The sequence below is a fragment of the Dasypus novemcinctus genome, chromosome 8, assembly GCF_030445035.2.
Source record: "Dasypus novemcinctus isolate mDasNov1 chromosome 8, mDasNov1.1.hap2, whole genome shotgun sequence".
Lineage (NCBI taxonomy): Eukaryota > Metazoa > Chordata > Mammalia > Cingulata > Dasypodidae > Dasypus > Dasypus novemcinctus.
This window is the reverse complement of record NC_080680.1, coordinates 725,533-736,908: the sequence shown is the minus strand read 5'-3', so window position 1 is coordinate 736,908 and position 11,376 is coordinate 725,533. Positions and strand designations below refer to the sequence as shown.

General features: G+C 39.3%; 1 pseudogene; it reads left to right on the top strand.

Moving 5' to 3' along the window:
• The first annotated feature begins 7,172 nt into the window (after positions 1-7,172).
• LOC111766382 (SERPINE1 mRNA-binding protein 1-like) overlaps positions 7,173-11,376 on the top strand; it is a 38,203-nt pseudogene continuing 33,999 nt past the window's right edge.

The window sequence follows — 11,376 nt, the reverse complement described above, 5'->3', positions numbered from 1 at the left end:
CCTGTTTGTGACACTCTCTTCAGAGACTCCCACCTCTCAAAGTGTCAGTGCCAGACCAGGTGATACGATAATCATATCCCAGTGTGAGATGAGCTCAGCACACTGGCTTTTACTATACCTCGGACTGAGACATTGTCCCCAGACACAGCCTTCAGCCCGTCCTGCGCACACGTCAGAGGCAGGAGCACCAGCTCAGGTGAGTCTGCTCTACCTCACCCCTAGTCTCAGGGAAGAGGGGAACAGAGTCTTCCAAAAAATCTACTTTTAAAGTTTCCTCCATTAAAAACGTTTCTCTGAGTAAACCCATTTTATTAATATTTGTGTGATATCTCTTTTTCTCTTTTCAACACTCTCCATCAGGTCTTTCCTTCATCAGTGATTCATTTCATCCTTTTCCTTAGTTTTTGTGTCCTTCCTACTTCTCTTTCCTCACCTCTCTGCACCACCTCTTCTAAATTAAATGACAACTCCATTATTATTCTACTGAATTCTTTCCTGTGTTGTTGTCATCTTGCATTCAGTCTCTAAGGAAATTCCCACTTTCATTCTTCTCCTCTAATTATTTAAATTTCCTCAGGTCTTGCTTCTCTCTGTGACATTAGAGTATAGTAGCTGTGAATACTCTCTCTGGAGCCAGACAACTGGGGTTCAAATGCTGCTCTGCCAAATCCTTGCAATATTACTTGTCAAGGTTTCCTGATTTTTCTATGTTTTCATGTGCTGCTCTACCAAATCCTTCCAATATTACTTGTCCAGGTTTCCTGATTTCTCTATACTTTACTAAATCGTTGTAGAAATCAATAATTTAATGAAAGGAAATCAATGCCTTAGAAAAGACCAGGACAAATAATTATTTGGCATTCACAAAGACTTACTAAGGCAAACATTTCTTCAACATATGGGTAGAAAAATTAACTTTGGACATTTATAAAATTTGTGTTTGAGTGATAGATTCTTATAAATATGTGAAGAAATATTTGCTTTGGCTTTTTATAGAATTCATGTTTGAGTGATAGATTTTCTTATTTTCTAGCCCACCCTCATTATTTCTACTAGGGTATAAATTTTTACTTATGCATATATGATCCCTGTCATCTTCATTCTCCAATTCCATTTTATCCACATTCATTCAAATTTTTTTGTTTAAATCACATGATTTTTTTGTGCTCTGATATTTCATGTTCCAAGTTTTGTATTTTTAATAAGGTTTTTAATTGAAATAATTTTAGATTTCTGAAGAAAGTGCAAAGACATGCTAGAGTTCTTGTTTGCCCTCTACTTACCTTGCTCCAGTGTGAACATCATGCCTTATCATGACTCATTTATCTACTTAGAAGCTAACGATGGCCCCATAGATATTAATGTAATCTGGACATTGTTCAGATTTCCCCAGGTTTTCCCACTAATGTCCTTTCTTTTTTCAGGATCCATTTAGGACACTGTACTGCATTGTGTCATCATGCATTTTTAGTATCTACTGGTCTGTGAAATTTTCTATCTTTCCTGCTTTTCATTAAATTGACAATTTTGAAATAGTATTACTTAGATATTGTGAACAATACCCTCAGTATGCATTTGCCAAAGCTTATCTCGTGGTTAGACTGGGTTATGCATTCTTATGCATATCATATATGCATAAGTAAAAAGTGAAGCATTACCATTGCATCATCACATCAAGTGGCTACATTGAAGTAGGATAACATTAGTGCTGATGTAACCTCAAACATTTGGTGAAAGTAGTGTTTGCCAATTTCTCCACGAATAAGTTGCTATTATTCCCTGTGAATTAAAAGTGAATCATTGAATCTACTCCATACACTCAAGGGGAGTGAAATCAAACTCCTTTGGTGAGGGTCCATATCTACAAAGAGTATTTGAAATTCATCTAAGAGGGAGAGTTGTCTTGTTCCCCTGTGTCTTTGTTTATACAATCATTTATTTATATGGTACAGACTAAAGAATATTTATTTTATTCCCTCTATTAAAATCCAATATAATATTTTTATTTTGTTGCAAATTTGTTCTAGATTTAGCCTTTGGGAACATTTGCAGGTTGACTCCTATGGCCTTTTAACATAGCTTGTCTTTTTTTCTATCTGCAAAACACCATTAGACTTCATATAATTTCCTCCTGAAATATATAGTATACATCTGGGAAGTTAGTAAAAAAAATAGGGTCTTGCGTTTTCTTCTTTGAAAGATTTGTAACTACAATTTCTTATATAAACATGGGGGTATTCAGGTTTCCTATTTTTCTGAGCATTGGCATTTTGTCTCTTTACGGAATGGGTCTATTTCATCTGTGTTAACATATGTATAAAAATAGAGTTTTTTTACTATTCCATTTTATCCCTAAAATGTGTCTGGGATCAGTAGTGATGCCTCCTTTTTTAATCACTGGCATTAGTAGCTTGTGTCTTCTATTCATGGTTAGAAAGGATAGAGGTTTATAAATTATGAATATTTTCAAATGGCCAGTTTTTATTTCACAGTTTCCTCTATTTCTTCATCAGTAATTTGTGTATTCTCTCTTTTTCTTCATTAGTTATGTAGAGCATTTTACTTTTATATACTTCTGAAAGCAAAAGCTTTCTCTTTTGGTCTATCCTAGAGAATGATCCTTGTACACTTGAGAAGAATGCTTAATCCTGCTGTTTTTGGGTCATTGTATTGTATATCTCTTTAGTCTAATTCATTTATCAACTTACTCATGCTCTCTGTTTCCTTGTTGATCCTCAGTTTAGATGTTCTGTATATCAATGTGAGTGATATATTGAAGTCTCCTACTATTATTGTGGAAATGTTAATTTCTCCCTTGAGTTTGCCCCATGTATTTTTGAAGCACCCTCTTTAGGTACATTAATACTTATGATTGTTACTTATTTGTGATGGGTTGCCCTTTTTATTAATATATAATGTCCTTTTTTGTCTTTTATAACAGCTTTGCATTTATAATCTATTTGCTCTGATATTACTATAGTTATGCATACTTTTTTTGTTGGTGTTACTATTTGTGTGGAATATTTTTTACCAGGCTTTCAATTTCTATATGTATCCTTGGGTCTAAGGTGAGTTTCTTGTATACAGAATTTGGATGGGTCATATCATTTATCCATTATGCCAATCTGAGTCTTTTGAAGCGGGAGTTTAGACCATTAACAATTAATACAACTACTTAAAAAAAAATTTTTTTTTAAATTTCTCACCCCTTCCCCCATCCCAGTTGTCTGTTCTCTGTGTCTATTTGCTGCGTGTTCTTTGTCCGCTTCTGTTATTGTCAGTGGCAGGGGAATCTGTGTGTTTTTTTTTGTTGCATCATATTGTTGTGTCAGCTCTCCATGTGTGCGGTGCCATTCTTGGGCAGGCTGCACTTTCTTTCACACTGGGCGTCTCTCCCTACAGGGAGCACTCCTTGGCTTGGGGCTCCCCTATGCAGGGACACCCCGGCATGGCACGGCACTCCTTGTGCACATCAGCACTGTGCATGGGCCAGCTCCACATGAGTCAAGGTGGCCCGGGTTTGAACCATGGGCTTCCCATGTGGTAGGCAGACGTCCTAACCACTGGGCCAACTCCACTTCCCAATTTAACTACTTTTAATACTGTGTTTACTTAAAACATTTTATTACTTGACTTTTATATGTTATATCCTATTTTTGTTTGTCTTTTTCCCCATTTATTTATCTTTATTGATAATCTTAAATTTACACTTACTCAGGCTGGCCTCTCCTATCTTTTTCTGTTAACCAGGAGAAAGACTGCCATAAGTATTTTGATGGGCAGCTCTCTTTTTAACAAATTTTATGTTTCTAATTATCTGTGAATATCTTAAACACTTCCTCATTTTTGAAGCACAGTTTTGCTGGATAAAGAATTCTTATCTGGCAGTTTTTCTCTTTCAGTATCTTAAATATATCACTCAACTGCCTTCTTGCCACACAGTTTTTGATAAGAAATCGACATTTACTCTTATTTGGCAACCCTTGTATGTGATGAATTATATTTCTTTTGCTGACTTTGGAATTCTCTCTTTATCTTTGGCATTTGATATTCTGATAAGTGTGTGCGTCTTTGGTAGGCCTTTAGAATGTATTCTCTTTGGAGTATGTTTTGACTCTTGGATATACATTTTACTATCTCATAAATTTTGAGAAATTTTGGCCCATTTTTCCTTTCATATTCTTTCTCCCCATTTTCCCTTCTCTTCTCCTTCTCAGACACCCCTGAATGCAGGTTTGTGTGCTTCATGTTACCATTCAGTTCTCTGAGAAACTGCTCAATTTTCTCCACTCTTTTTTCTATCCATTCTTCTGTCTGTTTGATTTTGGATGCCCTGTCTTCGAGATCACTGACCCTTCTTCTCCTCCTCAAATTTGCTATTTTATGACTTTAGTGTATTTTAAATTTCATCTATTGCACCCTTCATTGCCATGAGATCTGTTATTTTTCTTTGCATGCATTCAAATTTTCTTTATGCTAACCTAGTGTCTTATTATCCTTTATCTTTTTAAATTTAATTTAATTTTAATTATCTTTTTTAAAGTTAATAGAGCACACTAAATGTTACACTACAAAACATAAGAAGTTCCCATATACTCCACTCTCCATGCCCCCACCCCCATGATTTTTTAAAATTATATATTTTTGAAGATACATAGATCACAAAGAATGTTGCAATAAAAAATATAAGAGGTTCCCATATGTCCAACAACCACTTTCATCATTGTGGCACATTCATTGCATTTGATGAATACATTTTGGAGCACTGGTGCACCACATGGATATTAGTTTACATTGTAGTTTACACTCTCTTCCAGTCCATTCAGTGGGTTATGGCAGGATATATAATGTCCAGTATCTGTCCCTGCAATATCATTTAGGACAACTCCAAGTCCTAAAAATGCCCTCACATCACATTTCTTCTTCCCTCTTCCTGCGCTCAGCAACTACCATGGCCACTTTCTCCACATCAATGCTAAAATTTCTTCCATTACTTGTCAAATAGTAGCAAATCAATAAGTCCACTCTAATCCATATTGTGTTGCTTCATCCTGTGGACCTTGGGATGGTGATGTCCACTTCACTTCTTTATCGAGAGGGCACTTAGATCCCACATGGATGATGGATGCAGTTCTCCTGCTTGTGGTTGTAGGCACTCTCAGTTTCCTGATGTGATCATTGCCATTTTTATTTCCATATTAGCTGACCTGGGTAAGTCCAACAAACCAGGGAGTAGGAGTTGCAACTCTGCTGAGGCTCAGGGCCCAGCTGGCACATGGACAATCCAGAGATTCAAGTCTCCTGAGTATACACCAACCCTATTACCAACCACAGGTTCAGTAAAAGTGACAGAAGAGGCATGTGTAGAAAGGTCACATCTGAGTCCAACTCCATCACACTCAGGAACACAAATTCCAATGTAGGGCCCACTGACATGACACTGAACTCCAGAGTCATCTGCCATGACCATAGAACCTGCGGGTCTCTGTAGCCCTCCAGAGCACCAGTACTTGGGGTTGTATCTACTTTGACTGTCTCTAGAATCCTGCTGAGGTGTGCATAAGTGTAATCTCTCTGATGATCTCCCAACTCTTTTATGAAGACTCTTAGCCATATAAACTCATTTGTCTTTGCCATTTCCCACTTTTATTCAAGGTCAAAAAGCAGTTTTTAACACATGATCCTACATGTAGGTTGAGATATTCTGCTGGTCTGAGATGACCCTTTTACTCAAGGTCTCTTTCTTGTTGCATCTTCAGTTAGTGATTGTTAGTAATCTCAGCACCAGGGAGGCTCAACCCCAGGAGTCATGTCACATGCTAGAGGGAAGGTAATGCATTTACATGCTTAGTTTGGCTTAGAGAGTGGCCATGTCTGAGCAATGTGGAGGTTCTCAGGAGATAACCCTTAGACACCCTGCAGCTCTAGGCCTAGTTCAAATTTCAGGTACACAGGCTCATAAGCATAAGACCGTCCTTCTTCGTTGGTCTTTGCCATTGCACTTGGGGGATTGTTGCTATTCCATTGGGGAATGTGACAGAGCTCCCCTGGGTAGGAACTCAGCACTCCCTCAGTTGGCATTTGTAACTGTAACTACTATGATAATACCCAACATATATCTGAACATTTTTATGTACCCTATATACATGCCCTGGAGAATTCCTTTCCAATCCTGTGCTCACCATCAATAACACCCCACACCAGTGTTCTTCCCCTGCCCTAGTTGAACCTCTCTGTGGTCCAAAACTTCTTCAACAATGAAGCCTAATATATTGCCAAATTCAATTAATAGGAAAATGAAATAGTAGTGATAGGTTTAAAGATTAGAAATAGAATATATACTAATTTAGAAAAACTAAAATAAAATATTTAAAAAGTAACAAATATTATAAAAGTTTGTTTTTGATGTTCTGCCTTTCATCACTGTAATTATTGTAGCCCTGTATGTACACTGGCAAGGCAATTTCTTTCATTTCTTCCTCAGTGTCTACATCCTTTATTTTTTCTTCTTTTTCTAAATTTTAATTTTGTCTTTAAAAAACTTAAGATCACAATAATTCATATAAACAATAGAGGGGACTCCCATATATTCAATATCAAGCCCTTTTTCCCCTTCCCCTGCAATGATCTTTTTACATATTCATGTTATATTTGCTGCAGCTGATGCACAGATATTGAAACATAGTTATCAAACAAAGGCACAAACCAATATATGCACACCAGTATCTATAGCAGCATTGTTCACTATTGCCAAAAGTTGGAATCAACCCAAATGTCCATTAACAGATGAATGAATAAATAAAATGTGGTATACACATACAATGGAATACTACTCAGCTATAAGAAGGAATATAGTACAAACATATGGGATAACATGGGTGAATCTTGAGGACCTTATGTTGAGTGAAGCAAGCCAGGCATTGAAGGACAAATACTACATGACCTCTATGATATGAAGTAAGCAAACCAAGATATCTCAGAGAGCTAGAGACAGGATGATAGGCATATAGGAAGTTGGGGGGGGGGGAGAGGAAGGTTGAGATCTGATGCGTACATGGGTAAAATCTATGATAAGCTGGAGATAAGTATTTGTATAGGGAAGGGATAAGATGAGGGCATAGGGATATCTTTGGGTGGGACCTTGTGGGCTTGAGGGGGCTAGGGTTGGGAGGATGGATCAGAATTGGGGAGATGGCTGGAGGGAACAGTTGAACATGGGAGATTGTCAGGTATGTGGTTAAAACTATAATGTTGAGAAAACTCTTTAGAAAATATAGTAAGGAAGTATTACCTGTTTAAGGTGCTTAATGGGGGGGGCATCTGGCTCAGGGGCAAGTTTCTAGGGAGTGTGTGAATGCTCATTTTGTCATAGTGTGTTATATTATTGTGTGGAGACCCATACAATGAGTTTGAAGGTGTACCCACATCCTGGGAAGGCCTGATGCTCTCAAACAGAGGGAATTGTGTCTTTTGAGAGAATTGGTGGGTCCCAATGGGTTAGGGCAGTCTAGTATGTCAAGCCCTCAGCATTATTGCAAGTATCTGTGAATCTGATCCTTCAAGTATTGAAGATTGGTTGTCACTGTGGAACCTGAGGGCAGAGGGAGAGAAGTCTAGACTTATGGAAGCAGGGCAACTGGGGGACGATGGAAGTGTTCCACAATGTCATGCAATGATGGATATAGGACATGTTAAATTACACGAAAAATGTATAAAATCTGTAGGCTAAAATATAAACCATAATGTAAAACATAAAGTAACTAAAAATTTAGAAAATTGTATAGTCCTTTATCTCTTAAGCCAACTCCTTAATTGATTTAGCAGATTTGTTTGACCATTATTGATTAGTTGATCCAAATTCTGTCTCTCCTCCAAGTTTTTAATTTGCTCCTTTGACTGGGCCATATCTTCCTGTTTCTTTTATGGCTTCTAATTTTTGTCTGTTTGCTGGGCATTTGATTATCTTTAAGAATTTCCTCAGAATGTTAGTTTCTCTCACTTGTCTAAGACATTTTTGTCGATTTCGTTTGTGTTAGTGCTCTTTTTTGACACTTTGTTTTTCAGTATTACCCCATCCATCAGAGTCAGGGACCCACAAAGGGGGTGTTCACTGCGGCGGCTTGCTCGGTCAGTAGAGGTGGGGTCAGGCTGCGGACGAGGGGTCGGTCCCGCTTGGGACGAGGGGTCGGTCCCACTTGGGATGAGGGGTCAGTCCGGCAGCAGATGAGGGGTGGGTCTCACAGGGGTTGCGCGGTTCGGCTGACAGGGTCGCCCGGCGAAGCCGGCGACGAGGGGGTCGCCCGGAGAAGCAGGCGACGAACTGGGGACAAGGGAGGCCAGGGTCTTGTCGGGGGCTCTCAGGACTGGAGGGCGCACGGCAGAAGAACTACCGCGGAGACAAGGTAAACACACAAGTCCAACTTTATTGAGGGAGAGGCAACAGTTTTATAGGGGCTGGGGAAGGCTGATTGGTCGAAGCCATGCCCTGTTCTGATTGGTTGCCGGAGAAAGGTCAGTGGGAGGTACTGGAAGGGGGAGGGGTGGTGGTTAGGGATTGGCTGTTGCTGTTGCTGGGGGAAGTGGCAGGGTTTAGGGATTGGTGGCTGCTGTTGCTGGGGTAGAGGGCAGATTTGAGTTTCCCGCCCATGCCTGGCTGTTGCTGCTGTCGGGGGAAGGGGAAAAGGTGGACTGGAATTTTCTACCCTGCGCCTGCGCAGGGAGAAAGAAGGTATCGTGTGGCGCTATCCGGGAGGAGGGGCGGCCACGGAAGCATGGCTGCCGAGAAGGGGAGACCCGAGGGCACTCTGCGCCCATGCCGAGCTTCCTTCAGGGGTGGCGGTGGGCCCAACCAACCACCCTATTATGGGGGCAGCGGTTTGGAATAGGCCTACCGCGGCCGCCGCCCCCCGCCAGGTCAGCAAACCACACTTCAGCCCGAGGGGTGGCCACAGTTCACCAGTTCCAAAGTGTCTTTGGAGAGAGGGTGAAAAGAGTCACCAAAGATGTGGGATGAGTGGAGGGTGGGTGGGGAGTGGGGTATATGGGAACCTCTGGTAAGGATGGATTGAAACAGGAGGACTCAACTTTCGAAATTCACTGACCAAAAGTTGAATCAGTAGTGGACCATGGCCATCCCTCTCCCTCTTCTTGGTGAAATGGTCTTCCAGTTCCTTCTCAGTCTTCAGCCACCCTCCAGACAGGGACTGGTAGACTTGAAGCTGTTTGCCCAAGAGTGGGGTGTGGGCACTAACAGCAGCAGCAGTCTGAGTTACTTCCAGAACTCCTTGCAGATTCTCAGTTTCTTCATCCAGCTCTTTCCTGGATGCTGCTGTACTTACTGGTTTCTGAAGCCTGGCAACACTTGTTTCATACTGTTCCTAACTCTCAACTAGCTGATTATCTGGGAGAGAAGTGAGTGCTGCAGCTGTCTAATCTTCCATCTTCCCAAAGTCCCAACAAGGGATGTTCTTATGCTTATTCTGTAAGATTGCCTTAAAAGCATTCTAGCTTTTTTCTTTATACTACTTTTTCTACATTTTGTATTATAAAAATTTACTCTTTTACAAAATTCCTATTACACCATTTCAATCAAAGGCTCTTGAAGTATTGTAAGTAATGACTGAGCATAATTTGCCTTTCAGTAAACTCTGATTTCTTCAAGGAATAAACAGCACTGTGCAATTACTAAACTTCACAAAACTTTAGAAAATATATCTACTAGTAATCACATCACTATAGGAATAAAATATAATTATGTATGCTGCAAACCATTTCAAAATACTTGAAAATTTCAACTTCATTTGCTAAAACTCTCAACCGTAGATTGTGTTGTTGTTGTTTATGTTGTAGTTTTCTCTATGCTTCAATAGATTGTGACCATTTTTTTTTTTAGTGCTAATAAAGTCACCAGAAAAGATTTCAAAAGATGATCTTTGGAATTCTCTTCCTCTCTCAAACTGGCATTGGGATTCTGGGGAACTCCTAGATACTTGTGGTGAACAGCTACATCGCCTTTGCCAAACCTTCTCAGAGCAAGTGCACAGAGAAGATTCTTACACAGCTGACATTTGCTAACCTGGTTACTGTATCCTCTAGGGGAGTCCCAGAAAGTATGTCCTCATTTGGAATTAGACATATGCTGGACGACGTTGGGTGTAAGGTGGTGATGTACATTTACTGCGTCAACCGAGCACATTCCATTTGCACAACCTGTCTTTTGAGCATAATCCAAGCCATCATCCTCAGTCCCAACACCAGCAGATGGCCATGGCTCAAATTCAGAGTTACCAATTTCATTCATCCTTTGTCTTCCTTCTTCTGGGCCCTCAACATGTTCCTAAATACTAATGTCATTACTGAGACTACAGCAACAAAAAATTATACTTCCTGTAAATGTCAGTTTTATATGAAATATTGTTCCTCTAAATCCATGCATTTGGTTTTTGTATTTCAGATGGTTATTCGGGATGTTTTTATGCTCTTCTTCATGACATTGTCCAGTGTCTACATAGTTATTCTCTTGTGCAAGCACCAGAAGAAAGTACAGGAAATGCATAAAAGCAAGCATATCCAGAAATGTTCTCCAGAAACAAGAGCTACAAAAACTATCCTGTTTTTGGTGTCAACTTTTGTTTTATTTTATTTGATTAATTCTTTCCTTACTGTCCACATAGCTTTTGCAAATCAGAAAGATATTAAACTTCAAAGCCTCAATTGTCTTTCCTCTTTCTGTTACCCAGTTCTGTGCCCTTTCTTGTTGATCCACACTGATAGCAGGATTTCCAAAGCACTCAGGGATCTCAGAAGAGTTCATAAATCCTCAGCAGTTAATAATGATGTCACTCCCAGAGCTTGTGTTGTATCCAAGCATTCCATGAAGACATGCCCATGAGAAGAAATAATCATCCTTCAAGAATTTTTGTAAAAACAGCTCTCTTTACCATCTCCCTCACACAATTCCAGTCAAACTATATTTATTTGAGAATAATTGAAAAAATCAGCACAGAACCAATGTTAAATTTTTGAAAGGGCAGTCTGAATATTACCTTGAATATATTCTTCATGGTTGTAAAATAAACAAAAGTCTTTCTAATTCTCTTCATTGAATATATCCATAGATGAACTGATATCTTAAATCTTGAGCTTTTAATGTTAAGGCACCAGGAATTTGTTCCTTAATCTTGGGAAAAAGAAATACAGAGGTTAGGAAATGAAAACATTAACTGCATTCTCAAAATTGTCCTGATAAATTTAATTAGTCAGATCCTAGCTGATATAGCAGGATAATATAGTGCAAAATAGTCATAGGTATAGGTCATTCTTTTGGTATGCTTCCCTTTGAGAGTACAAGAAAATGAAAACATTCCTAACGTTAAT